We start from the raw sequence: 26,497 nt of genomic DNA, 5'->3' as shown, positions 1-26,497 counted from the left end.
AATAAGTAAATGAGTGGAAATTGTACCGGTGAGTGTGTTAAATTATAAGGCACTAAAAGAGAATGACTCTCCCCAGACACAACAGAATATGCTTCAACACACAAACTCACATAAAGAATCTTGCAAACCAAATCCAAAAACAAAATAAAGTATATACAAATTATAAAAATAATTTTTTAAAATATACAGTGCAGTACTTTTTCTACTTTGTGGATTTTCACCTATTGCTTATTTTGTTTCATGGTTAATCCAGTATTGGATACACCCCTTCCCACATGGCAAAGTGGTATGACACAGCCACTATAAAGTCAGTCATTGCAGAGAAGTCAGTCAGTAGTAGTAGAGTCATTGTATGAGTTTCTCAGTTGGAGTCAGTGTCAATTACGTGATGTATACGAGTTCGAGTTACCATCAAGATAAATGTTTCGAAGTCATTGTCTTGTGGAGCTTTCTGCGATAGCATGATAGATGAGTCAGAGATAACAAGACGTGGAATACTGCCACAATATAATAGTAGCTTCTTAACACAGCCATACATACACCAATATAAGGACACATAAAATAATTTATAAAGTAATAATGTAAAATAATGTTTTGCACATAAATTATCAAGAACTGAACTCTTTTTGTGATTGGTTTCCTTCTCTACAATATCACTCTTACTATTTAGAAATATTGTCCAAATGATAATGTAATGGCATTTTATCATGTAATTATTCCATAAACTAACTGTTTTCACATCACAGCTGCCATTACATTTCTTCCTGGTTAGTTCTTCTTGACATGAAATCAAGATTATAGAGGAAAAGAGGGCATTAACAAGAAATGGAAGACTCATAGAATGGCATATGAAGAATAAATAACTGTTTTTATTTGAAATAAAGGAATATATACAGGTGCAGGAATGGCTATGTAGTAAGAAGCTTGCTTCCCAACCACATGGTTCCAGGTTCAGTCCCATTGCGTGGCACCTTGGGCAAGTGTCTTCTACTATAGCTTCAAGCCAACCAAAAACTTTAGAGGTGGTTATAGCTGGTCAGAGAGTGACCGTTGGTTTCGCACCTGTAAAGTTCTCAGCCGTACAGACAACTCATCAGACAGAAATGGTTAGAGACACAAAACCTCTTTACAAATGGAGGGGGAAAAACGTCACAGTCAGTTAATTTTGTAAACAAAATACATACATACATGCATGTATATATGTAAAACAATCTATGCCTCAATTATACATTTGAAATTATATAAAGATGCTTCAACGTTTGTTTCTAAAAGCCTGTTATTCTAGGCACTTTCCTCAAATGTATTCTACAAAAGAAATTAATGCTTATACACTTCTAGGGTTTTTTTTTCCTTAGAGATTACATTATTATATTAAGAATCAACAAGGTTTTTATTCTTTAAAAACCTAAAAGCTCAAAAATATCTTCATTTCAATCATTGTAAACTGTATATAGTAACAGCCTAAACTTTTAATGACATTTCCAACATAATCATTTTTCTGATGATTAAATGAAGTATTATGAAAATTTTATCAATATTCTCTACTTGATGTTTTCTAAAACAAAGTCTGAAGGACATACTAACAGATTGGTGTATTAGTAAAATTATTCCAAATCAAGGATAGGCAACCGTTTTTGAGAAGCAGGCCACATGAGACATGACTCATCATCAAGCTGACAGCACTACAAAAGAAATTCAAAGTAATTTTTCATGAGGCATGCCATTCATTAAGTCCTACAGGGCCATGGTTGCCTATGCCTGTTCTAAACTATTGTACTTTTTTGTCAGCAGTCCTAAGCACCATAGTTCTAGGCATAAAATGATTATTTCAATAAGTTAATTTACATTCTTGCCAATTTGCAAATCCTCCAAAACTATATTTAATCAATGTTTAAAATATTACTTTTCAAATTATTTGATCCATTTAAGGTAAAAAAAAAAAAAATATTCAGAAACACATTTGTTTGAACTTTACTATTTCCTAATTAATATGAGGTAATTAATCAGAAAATTCTTCCTAAAGAAGCTTTATTTCTCAAAGAGAAATGGATTTTAAAATTCATACGCTAGAAGAATGAGTTTCAAGATCACATTTTGTAATCACAGCTGCCTAATTAAGTAAATATTAAGATAGGTTTTTCTCTCAGAAGAAAATCTTGTTTTCTAAAAGTGAATAATAACACACCAATGATTTGTTAATGATATACCCAGATGTATTTTAGTAAAGAAATAAATCAATAAAAGCTGTAATGGAATAATAAATAATACAGTTACTTCTAACAACATTTAGATTAATGATATTAAACAAAATTAAACTAATGGAAAGAACTCAAGTAAGCTAACATTATGCATTATGATAAATCAGCAACGTCTAAGATTACTGAATGAGGTATGCAAAAAATTCTTAATGAATTGAAATTTCCTCCTTACTTTTAAACAAAACAAAGAGAAAAAAAAAAAATTATAAAGATTGTGGCACCTCTTAATGACACTAAAAGTTAATTTAAATAAATTTTTTTTTTAACCCTTTTAACACAAACTCACCTGATGTATATATATATGTATGTATGTATGTATATATCATCGTTGTCGTCGTCGTCGTCGTCGTTTAACGTCCGCTTTCCATGCTAGCATGGGTTGGACGATTTGACTGAGGACTGGTGAAACCAGATGGCTACACCAGGCTCCAATCTGATTTGGCAGAGTTTCTACAGCTGGATGCCCTTCCTAACGCCAACCACTCAGAGAGTGTAGTGGGTGCTTTTACATGTCACCCGCATGAAGGCCAGTCAGGCGGTACTGGCAACGGCCACGCTCAAAATGGTGCATTTCATGTGCCACCTGCACAAAAAAATTTTTTTTTTTAAAGTGTGTGTGTGTGTGTATGTATATATATATATGTGTATGTATATATATATGTATATATATATATATATGCGTATATATATATCATCATCATCATCATCGTTTAACGTCCTCTTTCCATGCTAGCATGGGTTGGACGATTTGACTGAGGACTGGTGAAACCGGATGGCAACACCAGGCTCCAGTCTGATTTGGCAGAGTTTCTACAGCTGGATGCCCTTCCTAACGCCAACCACTCAGAGAGTGTAGTCATATATATATATATATCATCATCGTCGTCATTTAATGACCACTTCCAATGCTGGCATGCGTTGGATGGTTTGATTGAGGGCTGGCACCAGGCTCCAATCTGATCTAGCAGAGTTTCTACAACTGGATTCTCTTCCCAATGCCAATCACTCTGAGAGTGTAGTGGGTGCTTTTTACATGCCACCAGCATGGGAGCCAGTTAGGCAGTACTGGCATCAACCATGCTCGAATGGTGCTTTTTACATGCCACTGGCATAGGTGGTACTGTTATCGGCCATGACAACAATTTCACTTTCCTCAACAGGTCTTCGCAAGAGCAGTTTATTGCCCAATGATTGAAGGGTATTCTTAAATGGGCTGGTTATGCTGCACTGGCATAGGCCACAGTTATGGCCTCACTTGGCTTGCCAGGTCTTCTTAAGCATAGCATATATGTATATATTAATATTATCTCAGTTATTAAAACTTTCGATAATTTAAATACGTTAATAGTTACCAGAGGTAGCAAAATTACACTAAAAAACAAGATATCACAGCCATTTTACAGGTAGAGATACCAAGTTAAAGAGATATATTTTGAGAAGATACCTTCTCAATATATATATATATATATATATATATATATATATATATATATATTTATATATGTATATTCAAATATGAATGAGAAGTAGCCTGCGGGATATAAGCAATATCGAATACACATAAACAAGGTATGTGTTTCGCCAGTTCATAGATAGGTTGTGATTTATAGGCAAAAGGGAATATAATCTCATCAATTTGCTTGGTGTTAAAACACCAGGAAGTCATAGTTACATGAACAGTAGACATTAATGTTTCATCATTTTTGTGACTTTTCAATACTGCACACCTGAAACGAGGCTGTTTTGCATATAGTTATAGACAACAATTTAGCTTGCATTTGTGTGTGTGTGTGTATACACAATAGGATATATATACATATATAATATCATTTTTTAGAAAAACATAAATTCAGAGAAGTACACTCTAAGAAGTAGAGCAGTCTATATTCATTAATGGTGAAAGCCAGTTTATAGGGCTGCCCTAAGTTTTTCACCATAAAGGATACCTTTATGGCATATCTTCAGACCTGTTGGCCTATAACCTTTTTAAAATATGGAAGCCAATAGCCAGCAGCAAAGGGAGACAATCCCCTTCTTTGCATCCATATTGTTTCTCCCTCCATGTTGTAAAGCGGTCATAGGCCAACAGGTTTTAGGGTCTGAAGATAAAGGTACCCTTTATGGTGAGAAACCCAGGGCAACCCCATAAACTGGCCTTCACCAGTAATAAATATATATATATATATATATATTTTAAATTTGTTTATAGGAGACGTTTTGAATATGCAAATACAGCTCCTATTCCATTATGCCAACCACAGATTACTGATACTGGCGGAACCAGATTTGGGGGTTGCATCGATATAATGTAGGATAAATATAATTGGGGGTTGTACCGATATAATGTAGGTTGAATATAATAATAATTACAATAATTCTTGGATGGAATTTATCAACATTTAATTCATTGCTGCATGCGTTTCCACCAATCACATGTGTCTTAAGATCACAGCTTGTATTCCGGGGATGATAAAGGGATAAACATCCCTCTGCTGTACAGCCATTAATGCTACATTGCCTGAAGAAATGAATCGATGAAGATGATCAACCTGATGCTCATGGTGCCACTGGTTACATGCAATGTAAAATGCACCCGGTACACTCTGCAAAGTGGTTGGCATTAGGAAGGGCATCCAACTGTCGAATACCATACCAAAACAGACAATTGGCACCTGGTGCAGCTCTCTGGCTGGTCAGTTCCTGTCAAACCATCCAACTCATGTCAGCATGGGAAAACAGATGTTAAATAATGATGATGATGATGAATTACAAGAACACCTGCAACTCCCACAAGAAGTTGTGGGAGTTGAATTTGCTGTTTAACCCCAGGCCTACTGTGAGTGAGAGTATCCATGACCGCTAAGTGGGTTAGTGGTTGGTGTGTTGGTCTCATGAATGTAAGATTGTGGTTTCAATTCCTGAACCAAGTAATGCATTGTGTTCTTGAGAGCAAAACACTTTCATTTCATGTCGCACCAGCTGACTCAGCCAGCAAAAGAGAGCTACCCTACAACAGACTAGCATCCCATCCAGGGGAAAATGTATACACCACAAAAACTGGAAAACCATCTTTATGAGTGTATATGACTCGGGAAGGAGCTTTACACAAATAATATTAATCTTGTGCTTCTGCACAAGAAATTATTATGATCATTAAAAATCAATATTTATGACTTGATCCTTTTTGCTGTGAAATATAAAAAGTGTTGCATTCACATGGAAGTTTATTTTTGATTACTGAATCATTAATAAACTTTTAAAGGTATTTACCATAATAAAAATGACAATATAATTTCCATTTCTTTAATTTAAAAGATCCAACATGATCCTTTATTCTTTCCCACAACAAATGAATTGAGTGCAGAGCTGTTAGGCCTGATAAAAAGAAAATAAAATGAGCCTAAACATTTTCGAAAAAAACAAAAAATAAAGAAAGCCGTTACATCTCAAATAGACTAAATTTAATGTTTGAGAAAGCTTCTATTAATAGAGAATCAAAATTTTATAGATACTACAAACAAAATAATGCATGAAAATATTGAATTATTTACTTTCATCTAGAAGTTATATGTTTACTGATAAAATAAATGATTTTTAAATATTTTGTGTATTTATATATTTTTGTGTATCTAATGCCTGTAATGCAAAATAAGACACTAAAATGGAAATGTAATTAAGAGATATAAATATAAAAACAAAGTTAGTATTAAATGGCAAGAGAAAAAAGTGTTTGCCTTCTATTTTAGAAATAATAGGTGTTTTTGTATATGGATATCCTTTGTAGCATACACCATATAAAGGAACTACTCTCCAATTAGAAGGGATGAAAAAATAGGTTAAGGCCCCTTTCCCAGGATACAACGCAAAATTTATAACATTCATTAAACCTTCTCTCAGAAGCAAAATATGCTTCTTGCTTATTTTGAAAAAAATAATAACAATTATTATTATTTTTAAAAGCACAACTCCACAAATTTGGGGGAGAGTGTTAGTTGATTACATGGACCCTAATATTTGACAAGCATTTTATTTAATTAACCCCAGATGTATGAAAGGCTAAGATGACTTCACAGGAATTTAAAATCAGAATGTAAAGAGCCAGACCAAATGCTGGAAGACATTTTACCCAATTCTTTAGCAATCTTGCTAATCTTAATATTCTTTTTTACTCTAGCCACAGGGCCTGAAATTTTGAGAGAGGTGGCTACTTAATTACATCAACCCCAGTGTTTCACTGCTACTTAATTTATTGACCCCAAAAGGATGAAAGGCAAAGTTAACCTCTGCAGAATTTGAACTCAGAATGTAAAGACAGACAAAATACCGCTAAGTATTTTGCCCAGTGTGCTAACGTTTCTGCCAGCTCATTGCCTTGCTAATCTTCATACACCTGGGCCCCTTTGTCTAATTTTACTTTCCATCTGGGCTCTTGAGCGAAAAAATAAATTAATAGTCGTATTCACAGCTCATGAGAAATGGATGCAAGCAAATTAAAGGACAGAATCACAAAAAAATGCAGGACAATAACAATAATAGGCTTCTCTCTCAATTTGTTTATCTGATTTGCTACTTTTCTCATCACTTTCACCAGTTTTATTTTCCGAATCACTCTCATTCTCTGCATAAGGGTAAACTCTTCATCCAAAAAATAAATGTCGTCAATAATTTCTTAAATTATAAAGAGTCTGGGCTTTACTCATTTACCAGACAAAGTGCTGGGTTCACCAAATGCTTGTTTCAAGGCAAAAAATCCATTTTCTTTTTCCAACTAAAAACAAAATCAAACATCTAGGTAGGATATCATTAACAGTGAATCATAAACACACTCAACTACAAAGCTGCAATGTGATTGGTTGTCTATTTTTAGTATTCTATCTTCTTTTTCTATATGTGTTATTCATTACCACTTTAATGGGAATCTAGAAGAGATTATGTGTAGGCCATTCCTGCTATATAATCATCATTTAACGCCCATTTTCCATGCTGGCATGGGTTGGACGGTCTGACTGAGGTCTGGAATGCCAGTGGCTGCACCAGGCTCCAATCTGATCTATCAGTGTTTCCACAGCTGGATGCCCTTCCTAATGCCAACCACTTCAAGAGTGCAGTAGGTGCTTTTTACGTGCCACCGGCACAGGAGTTAGTCAAGTGGGCCTAGCATCGATCATGTTTAGATGGTGCTTTTTACGTGCCACTGGCACAGGAGCCAGTCTGTGGGTACTGGCATCGGCCACATTTGGATGGTGCTTTTTACATGCAACCGGCACAGGAGCCAGTCAGGCGGACCTGGCACTGACCACGTTCGGATGGTGCTTTTTACATACCACTGGCATAGGAGCCAGTCATGGTTTCACTCACAAGGGTTGGCCAGCCCAATCTATAGTGAAGACAGTTATTGTAGGTGCCACACAGTAGGATGGAACCTGAAACTGCATGGTTGTGAAACAGACTTTAGTACCATGCAATCATACATCTGCTTTTTGTCACATGTTCAAAATATGCCACTGAGCCACTATTAATAGTAACAAATGACCTCCAAATTGTATTTTTTTAATAAAGCAGAGTGATAGTGGAGACGGCTCGTATAGATGTTTGACTACACAAAATTTCCTCAGCTGAATGAATTCCTAAAGGAATACAGTCATTAAGAGGTGACTGAACAATGATTTTTATATAATATATTCCATTGAAAAAACAATAAAAGCAAGTTATTCATCTGGAAATTCAAAAGATCGGTAGCAAATTTTATTTTTTAATTGTAAAGCAGATTCACACATGAATTTGATATCAGTTTCTCTCTTTAAACAAAGTTTGCCAATGGAATTTCTGAATTGATATTTTTATCTTCCAACAATTACCTTGACATTCCTTTAATATTTAGCAAGTAACAAACAGGTGAAGAAAATTTTACTAAAGTACATGTGAGCAGGTAGAAGGACATTGATCTTGTATTTGTTTATAGATGTTATGACTGAATATGAAGAATTTATCATGAAATCAATCCAAAATGCTTCCAAGGCTTTACTGGGAATCGTTCTTGTGTATGAATTTTTCTTTTCTGCACAAATATTACATCAGAGAAGGCAGTAAACTGGCAGAAACGTTAGAAGGCGTTGAGCTGGCAGAAACGTTAGTAAGCCGGGCGAGGAGCTTAGCGGTATTTCGTCTGCCGTTACATTCTGAGTTCAAATTCTGCCTTTCATCCTTTCAGGGTCGATAAATTAAGTACCAGTTACGCACTGGGGTAGATGTAATCGACTTAATCACTTTGTCTGTCCTTGTTTGTCCCCTCTATGTTTAGCCCCTTGTGGGCAATAAAGAAATAAGAGACGTTAGCACGCCAGGCGAAATGCTTAGTGGCATTTCCTCTGTTCTGAGTTCAAATTCTACCAAGGTCAACTTTGCCTTTCATTTTTTCAGGGTCGATAAATTAAGTACCAATCGCGTACTGGGGTTGATCTAATCAACTGATCCTCTCCCCCAGAATTTCGGGCCTAGAGTAGAAAAGAATATTACATCAAAGTTGTTGCTGAGTCCCTAATTTTATCAACAATAAAAAAAAGAATGTAAAACAATAGGAAACAGGTTTTCTTGACTTCAAAATAAGATTAGCTAAATTGGAATATGATTAGCTAAATTAAAATAAGATTAGCTCAACAAAAATTAGAAAGAGCTTGCTGAATATTTAGAATATGTAACTCAACCAAAATAAACTTGATGTGCTCAAAAGAAAGACTTCTGTGTTAATGCATTGAACAAAAAGAGGTTTAAGTCTTCAATGAAACCATTAACTGAATCAGGTTGATGCCTGCCTTGTGAAAGTATCAGAGTCTATCATCAGAAATATCATTGTTAGCCATAGTGCTACTAATATTCTGTTTGTTGAATGAAGATTACATTATTCTGTACCACATGAAAACAGCATGCTAAAAGTTCCTTTCTTCTTTAGAACCCAGGACTGCATTTGGTGTATATTCTAAACGTGTCTTTTATTTTGTTTCTAAGAAAAGACTTTTGAAAATTCTTTGAGCCCAAGATGTGCAATTTCTTTAATTTCCTGTACCAACATAAGTTGGTTCATAAAATATCCTTTTTCATATTAAAAATGCATTTCAAATATCTATCAAATCTGTTAATTAGCAGGTCAGTAATTCCACTGAAAGCCATGTGGCTGAATGGTTGAGGTATTCAGCTCATGATCATAAGGCCGTGAGTTCAATACTCAATGGTGCATTGTATCCTTCAGCAAGACACTCCATTTCACGTTGTTCCAGTCCATTCAGCTGACAAAAATGTGTTGTCCTGTATTTCAAAGGGTCAGCTCTGTCACAATCCACGTCACACTGGATCTCCCTGAGAACTCCGTTTAAGGATACATGTGTTTGTGGAACAGTCAATTCCTCGCACATTAATTTCCCAAGCAGAGGCTGTTCCATTGATCAGATCAACCAGAACACTGTCATAACCAACAGAGTGCCAGTTTTTTTTTTTTTTGGGGGGGGGGTAATTAATTCTATTGAAGAAATGTGGCGGGGGGAGGGGGTAATTTTGTTTTTTGAATTGTATTGATGGATGATAGTTGTGGTATTCTTTGTTTGGCCCAATTTTGTTTCTTATTTTCAGAAATGACATGAAATTATTAACTGAAAGTATGTGAAAGCTTTTTGTTAATGATTTTACGATATCGAACACTGGAAAACAATGAGTTCAGCAAAATGATATAAAATTTAAATAAACTGGAAATTGAATTTAATTCACTTTGATTGTGAAAAATAATTGTGTTTATATTTAAACAATGCAAACTATTCTTATTTAATAAAGTGTTGAGTTACTAATGAAGTCACTAATGAAGAGCAGGGTCCAGGTGAGTTCATTGATGAGTCACTGATGTTCCACATAACACTGTGTCCAGTAGAAAGAAAAAAATCTACACTATTAATGGAACTGAAGAAAAACCTTTTCCCAAGACTCTTCTTGACTAACGTGTAGCTACATCTCAAATATGATGTCTTCATTTCCAGACATTTCAATGAGATCAGATTATTGCAGAAAATGTACAAAAAAAAAAAATCACCACATCAATTGCAATGGGGAAATGACTGCCATATGAGACCAAATTTAAGGTGTCTGGTTTGGCTTCTATAATCCACAGATAAAAGGAGAAAGATGTATGTCCATAAGAGGCTGTCAGACAACATTGACCTCAACAAAGGTCATATCCTAGAATTCTATCAGCTATTCACATAAATTATTTAAGACATGATTCAATTAGCTAATAAGGTAGATAGAGTAAACCTTCCCTAACAGGATCCATGCAAACAGGAATTAATTATTATGGGAGGTTGCTAAGTTGAAGACAACTAACCAATAGACTTTGATAAATATTGGAAAGACATGAATTTTGGAAATACCTTTCTAATATGCAGAAAAGGTGTTTTAGGAACCAACTTATGTCAGCACAAGATGTTAAACCAATTCTGATGAGGAAGAGAATGCTGATACTATTCACTTCCAATCTCTTCTCTCTCTAATCTCATCAGATTAAGAAATATCTTCTGGCTTTTATTCATGGTATTATTGTTCACTTCTAAATATTCTGATTACATTTTCTAGTTATCATATATCTCATTAGCATTTAAGGAAAATAGCAATCTCTTCAAGCTAATCCAAACCTCTAATTATTTCTTTCTGTATATTCCGGGCAGTTAATGAATGAAAAACAATTATAATTTTAATAACTTCACATGATTCAAATTGATGTAAAAGCAGTAATTTTGCCACTTAAAATTTGTATGAAATTCAATTGCATTTATGTACACTTAATGTGTTAATTTTTGTTTTAAATTGATATTTAATAAAGGAAATCTAAGTCAATATCATTTTTTTAATGTACTTTATGTAACTTATTTATATTTATGAGAAAATATCAATGTTCAGTTTTATAGGAGAATCATTATGCTAAGCAACTTGGCATTAATATTATAATTATTGTTTAAGAGAAAAAAAATCATAAATATTATAATTATTGTCATAATTGTTATTCTGGTTCCACAAGTTGGCATTGATTTTAATGCATTTTATCTAACATAAATGAGAAAAGTTTTTGTTGATGATACTTCTGCAGTTGACGACGACGACGACGACGACGACGACGACGATGACGATGATGATGATGATGATTAGGAGGTCAACAAGGAGAAGTAACAGAAGGAGCAAAAAAAAACCAAAAAAAAAGCATAATGATTTGTTTCATGATTGCAGTAATTTACATAGTTTTTAGAATTTAAAGACATAAGCTGAAATATAACTTCGTGTTTACTTTGAACGATTTAAAAATTAGGTACTTTCAGGAACTACTGAAATAATATCAAAGTGAGAACTAAATTAATTTCAACAAAACGAAATATTTAATAACACCATAAAATTAGTAATTGATAACATTAAAATAGTAATTGACAAAAAATGTTATTTATAACATTTTATGATTCCATCAACTATTACTTATAATACTCCATCTTTGAACTAACAAATATTCAAAATATATATTTACTTTTTTCTTTGATTTTTGTTTTACACAAACCTACTTGAGGCTGCCTCTCATTCTATGATATTTTAAAGTGTTGATTGATATTCAAATTTAAATCTTTGGGGTTTTTTTTTACATAATTACTTAAGATATGTTCAAAACAACAAAATAATGAGATAGTTAAGTATTTTACTAAATCAAACCAAATTCTTGATTATTTGAAAGATTAATTGAAATGCTTAGGAAGTAAATTGTTATTAGTAATATGACCACAGAAGGTTTAATGGAATGGTAAAAAATCCTAAATAAAAGCATCAGAAATACATTAGTTTTCAGATGACAATAAAATTTTATGCGAAAACTGCTGAGGTTGCTGAAATAAGATATACACTTACAGGCTTTTGAAATATTGGTTGTTTCAATTGTCTACTGTTAAAATTTTAAATCACTAATCTGATTGCTAAGACCTGTACGTAATCTATTACATTAAACTTTCAAAAGATTACACTTAACTATTCATTTCTATATTACTAACATTAATATGTATTTTACCTCAGCATTTTTCATTATTAAATACATCATCGTTATCATTATCATCATTGTCTGACATCCATTTTCCATGCTGGCATGGGTTAGATGGTGTGACCAGAGGTGACAAGCTAGAGAGCTGCACTGGACTCCATTGCCTGCTTTGGCAAATCTTCTACAGATGGATGCCCTTCCTAACACCAACCACTTTACAGAGTGTACTAGGTGCTTTTTACATGGCACCAGCACAAGTGCTTTTTATGTGGCACAGCACATGTGATTTTTACATAAAAAAGAAAGAACGAACCAATGCATGGCTCTCATAAGTATAAGAAATAGTATAAAACCTCCAACCATCAATGTTTTCCCTGAAATATTGGTTTCAAATTTTGGCTCAAGGCCAGCATTTTTAGAGGTGGATGCAAGTCAATTTCATCGACCTGAGTGTTTTTTTTTTATGTGACACCAGCACCAGTGCTTTTTATATGGCACCAGGAACCACACCAATGGGTTTTTTTTATTTACATCGCACCTTAGTTTTAGAATACCAATTCTATTGTGGTGGGCAGGTTTCTTAAGTAAAACAATGTGCCACAAACCTTGGTCCTCTGTTATTTCCTTCATAAGGCTCAGCATTTTGAGATCTGTCATCAATACTGCATCCCATGTTATAATTTCAATTTTCAATGTACCAAAAGGAACTGCAACAGAAAATACAGTTTTTTAAAAAAAATTCTGATTGTTGAAATACTTTAGAAATAAGTTCAATTTTAAATTTAAAGCTATTTGAAAATTTGTATTTTGAAGGAGAGTTTTAACTAATTTTTAAACTGTAAACTCATTATAAATGTTCTACAGAATATTAATATTTTATCCATTCTTAGACAACCACAGATGAGTCCTTTTTGTCTGCAATTGTGCACCTTTACAAACTTCAGTCCATCAATTCAGTAATCAACGACCAAGACAGAGATGGTTAAGTATATTGTACTTCTACAGACAAAGCTACCTCATTTGATGCCTCCCCACTGCACACACATCAAAACCTCTGTTAATATCACCTTCTTGATCCCATTTACTTCATTTCTGTTTTCATATGATCCTCAAGTGAAAACATTTTCTCTCCATTACCCTCAGCTACTTTCCTCCCAAACCAGCTCCTATTTTTCACTAAACTCACCAATATTTCTTTCCTTATGGGGATCTATCCCCAATTTATGGAACCATGTCAAATAATGCTCAAACCCTCACTTCCCAAAAAGCAATTTCTCTAACTCTGTTAATCTATTGTCTTTACTTCCACAAGTGATTGAAACACATAAAAAACAATTTTCATTTGTACTTTTTGTAATAGATACCCGTACAGAACTAAATATATAAGAAGACTTACATTCCCTCACCCTGCACCAGTCACCCACACTTGAGAACTTTGTAGAAAATAATATTGGCCTTGATGTTAGTACTGCCTCTGACTGCGTCTGTTACAAGAACCTCTTAGCAAAGTTCTCTCCCTATGATCTATCTCACATTTTTTTGTTCAGAAGTTTCCTGTCATTCTATTTCATCCCTTTTCCAATAAACATCTTCACCATCATTACTTTCATCCCCATTTTTCTATGCTTGCAGAGATCAGTTGGAAAACTTTTGAGGTAGGTTTTCCACAACCAGAGGACCTTACTGTCAACAACCTCATTTTTTTCTAATATTTCTCCATGGCTGAACATTCTTACAACTAATACATGATATCAAGGTATCAACACACACACACACACACATAGGCGCAGGAGTGGCTGTGTGGTAAGTAGCTTGCTTACCAACCACATGGTTCCAGGTTCAGTCCCACTGCATGACACCTTGGGCAAGTGTCTTCTACTATAGCCTTGGGCTGACCAAAGCCTTGTGAGTGGATTTGATAGATGGAAACTGAAAGAAGCCCATCGTATATATATATATATATATATATATATATATATATATATATATATACATATGTATGTATATGTTAGTGTGTCTGTGTTTGTCCCCCCAGCATCGCTTGACAACCGATGCTGGTGTGTTTATGTCCCCATCACTTAGTGGTTCGGCTAGAGAGACCGATAGAATTAGTAGGCTTACAAAAAATAAGTCCTGGGGTCGATTTGCTCGACAAAAGGTGGTGCTCCAGCATGGCCGCAGTCAAATGACTGGAACAAATAAAAGAATAGAAGTATATATATATATATATATATATATATATTTAATCCTTTATATTGAACACTCAATATTTCATCTATTCAATAAGACATATTCCATATATTCAATAAGACATTCAATACTTTATTTCATTGTACCATCCATTTTTATTTTATATTATATATTGTATATTATATTATATATTGTATATTCCATATTCTATATCCCACATTGGTTTTGCAGGAATATAAATAAAACATAAAAAACAGACAGTGTTGGAACTCTTTTAAACAAAATAATATATTCCTCTATACACAATCATACAAAACCCCTTTTTTTTGTATTTATTTTTACTCGCATATATATATATATATATATATATATATATACACACACACACACACACACACACATTTTCAGGATCATGTTCAAACACACAATAGTAAACAAGAGAGACAGAAACAAGCAGTAACAAGGAAAATACCCCTTGCATTTGAATACTATGCAAATATTCTTTTAAAAAAATTTTCTTTTAAGTTTTCCAAAATTTAATTGTTTTCCATACTTACAGTTAAAAAAGTCTCAATGAGTGAAACCGGTCCTGAAATGTTTTTTATAAAATTATTTTAGCATTTTCTACCTTGACTTTTTTTTCCATACATATCAACTCGTGTGTTCCTTTTCAACCTTCTACATATATATATATATGTATATATATATATATATATATATATATATATATATATATATATATATATATATATATATATATATATATATGTATGTATGTATGTATGTATGTATGTATTTATATATATGACAGGCTCCTTTCAGTCAAGAAAATCTACTCACAAGGCTTCAGTTGGCCCAGAACTAAAATTAAAGATACTTGTCCAAGGTGCCATGCAGTGGGACTGAACCTGAAACCACATGGTTGGGAAGCAAACATGTTAGTTATGGAGCCATTCCTGCTCCTTCTATCAACTTTGGTGTAACTGGATTATGTCTTCCCTGTGTAATCTTTTTTCTCCACATTTAATGATTTTGTTGCAGTTCATTCTGCAGTGAGCACTCATACGGAAATACAGTCATTATTCACTACTCAGCATCCTTCACACGAGACATCCAACAGCAATCCAGATATCTTCCATCAGGATTTCACTCTTCGGTGAACAGGGGCTTAAAAATCTCCTCCAATGGGGACAGATCGACTTAGTCTTCTGTAAAACTCCAACACATTTGCTACACATTAGAGCAGTGTTTCTCAACCTTTTTACCCTTGCGTAACCCTTAAAATAAATTACATGTCTCAAGGACCCCTGCACAAAAAAAAAATTATGTACCATATTTTTATCATATATTTTTTATCATATATTTTTTATCATAGTTCACATGGTAAATATCAAATATATATATATATAAATCAAATGAAGGGAAAAACAATTCCTTCAAAGGTATGTAAAACATCCAATTCACTGGTACAACAGTTTTTTTTAAAGATTTGTTATTTTATATATTTTTTATAGTATATTATATTATAATAATCTTTACTCTTTTACTTGTTTCAGTCATTTTGACTGTGGCCATGCTAGAGCACCGCCTTTAGTCAAGCAAATCGACCCCAAGATTTATTCTTTGTAAGCCTAGTACTTATTCTATTAGTCTCTTTTGCCAAACCGCTAAGTTACGGGGACGTAAACACACCAGCATCGGTTGTCAAGTGATGTTGGGGGGGGGGACAAACACAGACACATAAACATACACACACACACACACACACACACACAAACACACACACATATATATACATGACGGGCTTCTTTCAGTTTCCGTCTACCAAATCCACTCACAAGGTTTTGGTCGGCCCGAGGCTATAGTAGAAGACACTTGCCCAAGGTGCCACGCAGTGGGACTGAACCCAGAACCATGTGGTTCATAAGCAAGCTACTTACCACACACCCACTCCTACGCCATAATGTAAATAAATTTTTAGTTTGTCAATTGTATTTCTCTATTTCATTTAATATTTGTATCCATAAATTAGAGACATCACTAAATATATCCCTAGTGGTTGTTATATTTTTTCGATAACATAATAGGTTAGATAGGATGATGTCTATATTACAAAAACCAAAAATATGTTGTGCATGTATAGTAATATTACGATCATGAAATTAGCTTTAGCTTATCTCACTCTTTCTCGCAGAACCCCTAGGAACCTTTTGTGGAACCCTAAGGTTTCAGAGAACTGCAGTTGAGAAACCCCGGTTGAGAAAGAACCTCACAAATCTAGACTTTCACCACCCATGAAACACACATAACGGCAAACTTCAAACTTGCCACAAATGCTAGTTCTCACAATCACTGATGAGCTCTTTTATTCTTTTACTCGTTTCAGTCATTTGATTGCGACCATGCTGGTGCACTGCCTTACTGAAAGCTCACATATATGACATTTTAAAACTATTTCTCAAAAGCTAAAATTTCACTTCAGCACAAGAAAATACTTTAGTCTTGATTAGTCATTAACATACTACAAAGCAGTGCCAGACTTCTGTTTAGAAGACACCCTCAGTACAAGAGAGATTCACTGGAATTGCAGAGATTGCCTTCTATAGGAATTGTGTTCAAATAAGAAATCTAATATTGAGGATGCAGAATTATCAAGAATTGTAAAGCATCATTGGCACCAGGATTCTTGGCAAGATTATGGATTATCATTGGTCAAATTTTATATCCAACAAGTGACTCGGGTCAGAAACTGGTATACATCCTGTTACCCGTATGTTTTGAGAGTGCCAGCTCTGACTGTTTGGTTGTGTTGTCTGAATTTCCAAGTTAGACCCTGTTTACCAAGTTCTCTTCACATGATCACAGCAAATGAAGAAGCATCTTGCAGAGATAGGGGGTTACTGGGTGTCTGCTCAATGGAAGCCCTGGGAATATCCCTGGCAAATAGTGAATGCAACAGCACACTGCAGTGCTGTATGCTTCAACACCTGACCTGATAAAGCACCAAATAACTATATTAATGAATGTACTGAGCCATTCGAATACTGTGAGAAACCAGCAAGTATAAGTTGCTGGTATTAAAGAAAAAGTTTATAGCCCAGGGCATTCATGGAATGACATAGTTTGCTGTGAATTACAATGCCAATAAAACAGGGTGGAAATTAGAATGGCTTAAAAAAATTTTTTTTTTCCTAAAGCAAGCGCAAACTTAACTTGGACTACAAATCTAAGACGATGCGCCTTTCCAACAATTGCACCACACATCATAAAGCAAGATTTCTGGTAAGCATAAAAAGAAACAAACTGTTGGCAGAATCTTATTTTCCTCTCACCTGACTCTATGTCATTAATGTCATACTATTCTTTCATTTGTTTCAGTCATTTGACTGCGGCTGCCGTCAAAATGAATGAAACAGATAAAAGAATATTGCCAGTGGTTAGCAGTATAGAAAGGTATCCACTGAAAAATGGAGGCATAAATTGTGGTAACATTTTAATGTCTGAGTCTCCATCAGATGAAAACATTTCAAATGAGTTAACGGGATTAGGAATTTCAATGGAAAAGCAGATTATACATGAACTGTCTTCTTTCACTCATGATCTAATTAATCTTACTGCAATGATCTATCATTAAGGATGCAAGACGAAAATGTTGAGGAATAGTTCCCTGTAGATGATTCTGTAGTCTATATTCATCATTCATCATCATCATCATCATCATCGTTGTTTAACGTCCACTTTCCATGCTGGCATGGGTCGGACGGTTTAACTGAAAACTAGTGAGCAGAAGGCTGCAACAGGCTCAATCTGATCTGGCAAAGTTTCTACAGCTGGATGCCCTTCCTAACGCCAACCACTCTGAGAGTGTAGTGGGTGCTTTATAAATGCCACTGGCATGGGGGCCAGTCAGGCGGTTCTGGCAACAACCACACTCAAAAGGTGTTTTTTACATGCTACCTGAAAGGAGCTAGTCTGGCAGCACTGGCAACGACCACACTCGAATGTTGTTTTTCATGTTTCACCGGCACATGTGCCAGTAAGACAACGCTGGTATCGATCATCATTATACTAAGAAATCGATCAATTCTGTACTTACTTTATAGTTACAGTTATACAAAGAAATTGTACAGATGGATGCAAGTCGCAAGAAAACAAATAGTGGAAAGGAAAGCTGTGATGAAAATGAAAATAGAGCAGTAAAGAATAATGAAAGTTTATATGTTACAGGATAAGCTAATCAAAAAAAGACCACAATAAAGGAATCATCTTAGCTTGAAAAGTATATCCTCAAAAACATGGGACAGAGGGGCAGTGGTGGACTGGGTCTAAAAATATTGGTTGCCAGGAGACTAAGGGGGCCCACCTGCAACTACAATGCTTTAATCTAATTTTTTTTTTTTTTTTTTTTTTTTTTTGTCACAAGTATTCTTTTCAACTGTCTATAAACACAGCTAGGTAGAAAAATAATTAATGCATTCTTCCAGGAGAGAATAAAAAATTTTCAAACTTGAGGGGATGGGCCTCGTAGATACTAACATGGACCCCCCCCCCCCATATTTGGATTCTAATGGCACAGAGGCCCACTTGCCATCAAGCAAGCTGGCAACTTGGCCAGTCTGCCACTGCCGAGGGGGTCAACATTCAAAAAGTTATTGTCATCAACTCTGGCTCACACAGGTACGCTATCAGAAACATCACCAATTCCTGAAAAAGATACTAGACCAGTTCAATCACCTTTCAATATGAAGATCATGATCCCAACAGGCAGCACACACTTCCTGATTTGTAGCTCTGCTTAGTTGTAAGTTTTACCTTTTCAGTTTGCAAACAACAATGATAAACTTTCTTATGCAATTCAACAGAATTACTCAATTTGGATGTTTCATTTTACTTGCTCATTAAAATTTCAATTATTTTTCATTTGATGGTCTCTTTTCGTATATGAACCATCATGTAATAACTTACAGAGTATTTTAAAGGTAAGATGATGTGGTTAACTATTGGGTAAATGATATGTGCTAATCTAACCAAAGGTGATCCATCAGATTCATTGACCTGAAAACCACAGACCCTATTGATGCTAGGTTATTGAGGGCTGAGTTTAACTTTGAATTTAGTTCAAAACTAATAAAGAAATACATATTTTCATGTGTGTACGTAATTCAGTCATTCAGAGTAAATAATCATACATGAACAAGTGATCCAACAGGAATTAAATTCTCAGTCATGTACACAAGAAGTCATTCTGAGACCTAGTAATACAGTTAAATTACACTTAGCTGAAGAGGTCTAATAAGCTTGAAACATGCCTGAAGTTGTCACCATACTACGAAATAACAAACCCATATACATCCAACTAATCTTAATTTAAATTTCAAGGTTGTCTTCCTTGCTTTTTTTCAGCAGAATTAATCATTTACAGCTATTGATTTTTTTTTTAATTAAAAATATAAGAGTAATTTTAAATAATTTTTTCTGTATCACTTCATTAAGTGGATTAGCACTCACTTTACTATGTTTTAACATTGCAAGCATCCGTGGTTTTTCTTCGGTCATCCTTCTGTAGAATAACCAATGCTTCAAATAAATATAGAATAGATCTATAATATCCAATATTCAAATGCACTAAATGCACTTTGAAACAAAACAAATATATTCTATAAAACATTACAGCAGAGATATAAATACATCAATGCATCATCGTTATCAGCAGCAGCAACAACAACAGCAGCCTTTAAACATCTCTTTTTTCATATTGGTATGAGATGGGTTACCTGATCTGCGTCATCTTTTACATATTATATGTTAATCCCCACCAATCCTGCATGCATTGACTAATGCCTAGCTTCCTTCTTATCTCACTTGCTCTTCACCTTTCCTGCGAGATGAGGATGTACATCATTTCATACTCAATTAGTTTCTCTTCAAATATAGTTTCCACAAATCTTCTCTGTCTAGAGTCTCCGTGCCTTACAAAGTCACATTAATTTCTTTACTGTGCACACATCTCATGATGTCTCCCTTTTGCACACAGATTTAAAACTCACTGTTGGCAAACTCCCTGAACTGGTCCTGTTAAAAATATGAACCAGATGCTAAAGGGTGAAGCTTAAAAGATGATTCAGCACAACTCACAAAAAAAAGACAAAAAAAAAAAGCATGTGGAGGTGGACAGGAGAATAAAATATATATGCATATAAAATATACATTATCTTATGAAGAAGAATGAGTAAAAAATGTGGAAAAAAATCGTCCCTATTCAAAGAGTAATTTGTTTACATTCCAGTGTATTGTTAACTTAATATTATGTTAGTGATAGGTATAAACTAGATCACTTGCCATATAGCAGTAGCACGGAAATAGACGAGGATATTTATAAATACCGAAAATGGATGATTGTGATGATATAAGCTTGATTATGTCTTTCCTTTTACTACTGTAGAGAATTGTATTTTAGTATCATTTAGTACCATATTACTTTCCATATAATAATAATAATAATAATAATAAATATAACAACAGCAGCAACAAAATAACGAATGATTTCTTTTATTGCCAATAACTTTATATAGTTATACAATATACATAATTTCAAAATGTATTGATGCATCATGACTGCCATTTGCATAGCAGCATAATTCCCATAACCCAATATATATATATATATATATATATATATATATATATTACATATTCAGTGATACTATCTCTAACAACCAAACCATTTATACTGTTACGCTCCAATAATATATCATGAATACAAAACTAAAATTGTATATAAATATAAATTATATTCATTGCTAATATATATAATCAGTTATGTATGTATAGCAAACACTCATATATCAAATTTTCTTGTGTAAGGAATGAGTCATACTGCCAAGATGCTCATCTCTGTGAATGTTAACCCTTTCTTCTCTACTTTGTCAGTTTTTTTTTCTTTCTTTTTTCCTTCTTATTGTTTTTTAATCAATGAAAATAAAAATAGGGGAGTGGAGACAGAATGTAAATGAGATTATTTATACAAAGAATAAAAGAGATATTCTTCTTTGGAATTTTAACATAAAACTGTCAGGCAAAAAAACATTTCGTAATATCATAATATAAATGTTTGTTTGAAGTTAGCTATAGAGATATAAAACTGAGTTAATAAGGGTATTGCTATTCAAACAAGATTTTTCAATATTTCTTTATAAATGGAGGAAGTTTATTTTATCTGAGAAGAAAAACAATATCAATAAAACAAAAACCACAAAAAAAGATACAAAATATATATTTTTTTATCTTTCAACATACAATATTATGTCTTCCATTTTGCTTACATCTTAGGGCTCATATTTTTTCCTATTATATATCATGATGAGCAATAATAAAAATCATATTGATATTAATATAATATGATGTTAGTTGTGATATACAGAATTATTTAATATCAATGCAAATAAAATATCTAATCTTACACCAAGCAAAGAGAAGATTATGTGATATCAAAATTAACAGGAAAATTTATTTAGAAAAAAAAAAAAAATGCAACCCACTCTTAGAATTCAGATATGCTAATCTTCCTTTTTTTTTTTTTTTTCTAGATAAAGAATGCTAGTTGCATAAATAAAATTGTTTGATTTGTAGCAAGTTTGTGGCTGAGGGGCAATTATTGAAAAGTGAAGCCTTTATTTTTCAGATAACGCAAATTTTTAAAAAATGTTACATTAGGGCAAAAAATTTTATCTTTTAACAAAATAAAGTATTCCAATTGTTTCTTTGTTTCCCCCAATCAATATTCTATCTGAAAATAAGTGTAATTTACATTCTTTGAACTACATGAGAAAATCTAGTTTCTAGAACAAGATATCAGTTAACAATCTTTCTTTGTAGTCTTTCTATACAAAGTCTAAACTGCCATTAAATGCATATTTCTTATTTCTTTCCTTTCTTTTTATATTTTACTTTCTTTCTTTTTGTAATCAGAGACAGTGAATAATATGAGCATTATATGTATGAAGAAACAATTCTCAAACACTGAATGAATGACAAAGAATGAAAAGAATGAAACATACTCTAAAGAAATTTATCAGATATCACAAAATAACCGCTGAAGAAAAGCAGATATTTAAAGGTTATCTTCTGTGAAAGATAATAAAATTTAGGAAAGCACCCAGTTGTGCACTTTCTCTTATTTATTTCATTCTCATCAGTTCATATAAGATTTTTAAAAAGTGAAATATGTAGGTAAATTCCTGCTACTTGATATTGGAATAAAAGTTAATTTACATGCAAAATGATTAACAGACATCATCATTTTCTAATATCTTTGAAATAATTGTGTATGTGTGTGTGTGTGTGTGTGTGTATATATACACACACACATATATGTATATATATATATTATATATATATATATATATATATATATATATATATATATATATATATATATATATATATTATATATATATATATATATATATATATATATATATTATATATATATATATATATATATATATATATATATATATATATTATATATATATATATATATATATATATATATATATATTATATATATATATATATATATATATATATATATATATATATATATATACACACACACACACACACACACACACACACATATATATATATATATGTCCCTGCAAACGGACAGAGACTTAGAGACAAGTTACTTGAAGCATTTAACGAAATAGAAGGGGATATAGCATCATACAACGTGGAAGACAATTGGAGATTTCTGCGGGACAACCTGTTGAAAGCCACCGACCAGATTTGTGGGTGGTGTAAGGTCCCCTCCCGACCCAGAGTAATGTAGTGGTGGAACAAGGAGGTAGACAGGGCTATTAGACAAAAGAAACAGGCTTGGAAGGACTGGAAGAACGGTGGTAGCAGGGAATTGTACCAATGTGCCAGAAGGGAGGCTAGGCGACAGGTTTATTTAGCCAGAGGGGAAGCAGATAAGGAAAGATTTGCCAATGTTCTGTGCCGTGAGGACCAAAGACTCGAGGTATTTCGTGTTGCAAGACAGTGTAGGAGAGAGAATAGTGATGTTGTAGGAGAGAAATGTGTTCGCATGGATGATGGTACGCTTGCACTAAATGAGGATGCAAAGAAAGAGGTCTGGAGATGCCACTACGATAGATTGCTTAATAAAGAGAATGAATGGGAGGAAGAGAGCCTGCCGTATGTTGACCCAATAGAGGGACCAGCTATCCGAGTTGATAGTACCAGGGTAGATAAAGCAATTAAGAGTATGAAGACCGGGAAAGCCCCTGGCCCATCAGGAATCACTGCAGAGATGCTCAAAATATCTGGCAGTGTTGGCTATAGCCTAGTCACCCGTATTACGAACCAGGTGATACACGAAGGAGTCATACCCAATGACTGGTGTAGCAGCATCATAGTCAACTGCTACAAAGGTAAAGGTGACGCTTTAGATACAAATAATTACAGAAGCATCAAGCTGTTAGATCAGGTTATGAAAGTTACAGAGAGGGTCATAGCCCAACTAATTAGGGAGCGAATCAATTTAGATGAGATGCAGTTTGGGTTCGTGCCAGGTAAAAGCACTACTGATGCCTTATTTCTAGTGAGACAGTTGCAGGAGAAATACCTAGCTAAGGATAAACCTCTGTACCTGGCTTTCGTTGACATGGAGAAAGCCTTTGACAGGGTCCCCCGATCCCTTATCTGGTGGTCAATGAGGAAACTTGGGATAGAAGAATGGTTAGTGAGAGCTGTGCGAGCCATGTACAGAGATGCTGTCAGTAAGGTGAGGGTTGGAAATGAGTACAGCAATGAATTCCGGGTAGAGGTAGGGGTCCACCAAGGTTCCGTCCTCAGCCCCCTCTTATTTATCATAGTCCTCCAGGCAATCAGAGAGGGGTTCAAGACAGGTTGCCCCTGGGAGCTCCTCTATGCTGATGACCTTGCCCTAATTGCGGAGTCACTATCAGAACTAGAGAAGTTTCAGGTGTGGAAGCAAGGTCTAGAATTGAAGGGCCTTAGAGTCAACCTAGCTAAAACCAAAATCCTAATAAGTAGGAAGGTAGATAAAACACAAACCCCTTCAGGTAGATGGCCGTGCTCAGTATGTAGAAAAGGAGTAGGTAGTAACTCTATAAGATGTACCCGGTGCAAGCTATGGACACATAAGAGGTGCAGCAACATCAAAGGCAGGTTAACTAGCAAGTTAGTTTTTGTTTGTGGCAGATGTTCAGGTGCAATAAAGACTGTAAACAAACAGGAAACAACTTCTATCTCATTCCAGGGTGAAAAACTAGAGGTAGTCGATAGCTTCCGCTATCTGGGCGACCAAGTTAGTAGTGGGGGTGGGTGCGCTGAAAGTGTAGCTGCTAGAATAAGAATAGCCTGGGCAAAGTTTAGAGAGCTCTTACCCCTGCTGGCGACAAAGGGACTCTCACTCAGAGTAAAAGGCAGACTGTATGACGCATGCGTACGAACAACCATGCTACATGGCAGTGAAACATGGGCTGTAACTGCTGAGGACATACGTAAGCTCGCAAGGAATGAAGCCAGTATGCTCCGTTGGATGTGTAATGTCAATGTGAATACCCGTCAGAGTGTAAGTATCTTGAGAGAAAAGCTGAACATTAGAAGCATCAGTTGTGGTGTGCAAGAGAGACGATTGCGCTGGTATGGACATGTGGTGAGAATGGAGGAGGATAGCTGCGTGAAAAAGTGCCACACCCTAACAGTTGAGGGAACCCGTGGAAGAGGTAGGCCCAGGAAGACCTGGGCTGAGGTGGTGAGGCAAGACCTTCGTACATTGGGCCTCACCGAGGCGATGACTACTGACCGAGACCTTTGGAAATGTGCTGTGCGTGAGAAGACCCGGCAAGCCAAGTAAGATCGTTGCCAGTGCCCCTGGACTGGTTCTTGTGCGGGTGGCACATGAGATGCACCATTTTGAGCGTGGCCATTGCCAGTACCGCCTGACTGGCTCCTGTAGGATTTTCGAGCGAGATCGTTGCCAGTGCCCCTGGACTGGCTTGTGTGGGTGGCACATAAAAGACACCATTTCGAGTGTGGCCGCTTTCGTGCGGGTGACACGTAAAAGCACCCACTACACTCTCTGAGTGGTTGGCGTTAGGAAGGGCATCCAGCTGTAGAAACTCTGCCAAATCAGACTGGAGCCTGGTGTTGCCATCCAGTTTCACCAGTCCTCAGTCAAATCGTCCAACCCATGCTAGCATGGAAAGCGGACGTTAAACGATGATGATGATATATATATATCATTATCATTTAACGTCCGCTTTCAAGCAGGCATGGGTCAGACAGTTTGACATGAGCTGGCCAGCCAGGGAACTGTCCAGACTCCAATTGTCTGTTGTGTGTGTGTGTGTGTATGCATGTATGTTATGACTGTATGTGTGTATGTATGTATAAGGTCTTTGGTGGGCAGAAAGATGGGGTATTTCCAATGCGGCACTCAACCAAGCTTTAGGTTATCTACAGTGTCAGATTTTAGTCTTAAGTAAAATCAAAATTCTTCAGGTGTTGAAAATCCAGGTGTTGAAAATCCAGGTGTCACAATCATAAACCCATTGTGTGAGTTTGACCATGCTTTTCCCTGCCTTGAGATTGGCATTGTATTTGCCCTGTCCATCTTTTCACAACCTATTTATATTTTTATTTTTACCTACACTTTTTCTGTTTCCTCCTGATACAAGGAAAATAATGCCTGACAGACACACTGTAAGAACACGTTTGATGCAAGTCTGAAGAAGTGCCACTCTAACGCTTAGAACCAAAATATGTAAATTTTTCACTTGGAGCTTTAGCATGAACTGGTGTTGTAAGCAGAGTTGGTACAGAGATGATTGTAATTAGTCTTTAAAGATGTGATTAAAATCTTTCCATGTCTTCTCATTTGAATCATATATACATGTACTTTATGTATGTATATATATATGTGTGTGTGTGTGTGTGTGTGTTGGTTTCCTGGTATGTTTCCACTGTC

The sequence above is a fragment of the Octopus bimaculoides genome, chromosome 2 (assembly GCF_046866305.1).
Source record: "Octopus bimaculoides isolate indiv1 chromosome 2, ASM4686630v1, whole genome shotgun sequence".
Classification (NCBI taxonomy): domain Eukaryota; kingdom Metazoa; phylum Mollusca; class Cephalopoda; order Octopoda; family Octopodidae; genus Octopus; species Octopus bimaculoides.
The sequence above is the reverse complement of the archived record's forward strand: the minus strand, read 5'-3'. Positions refer to the sequence as shown.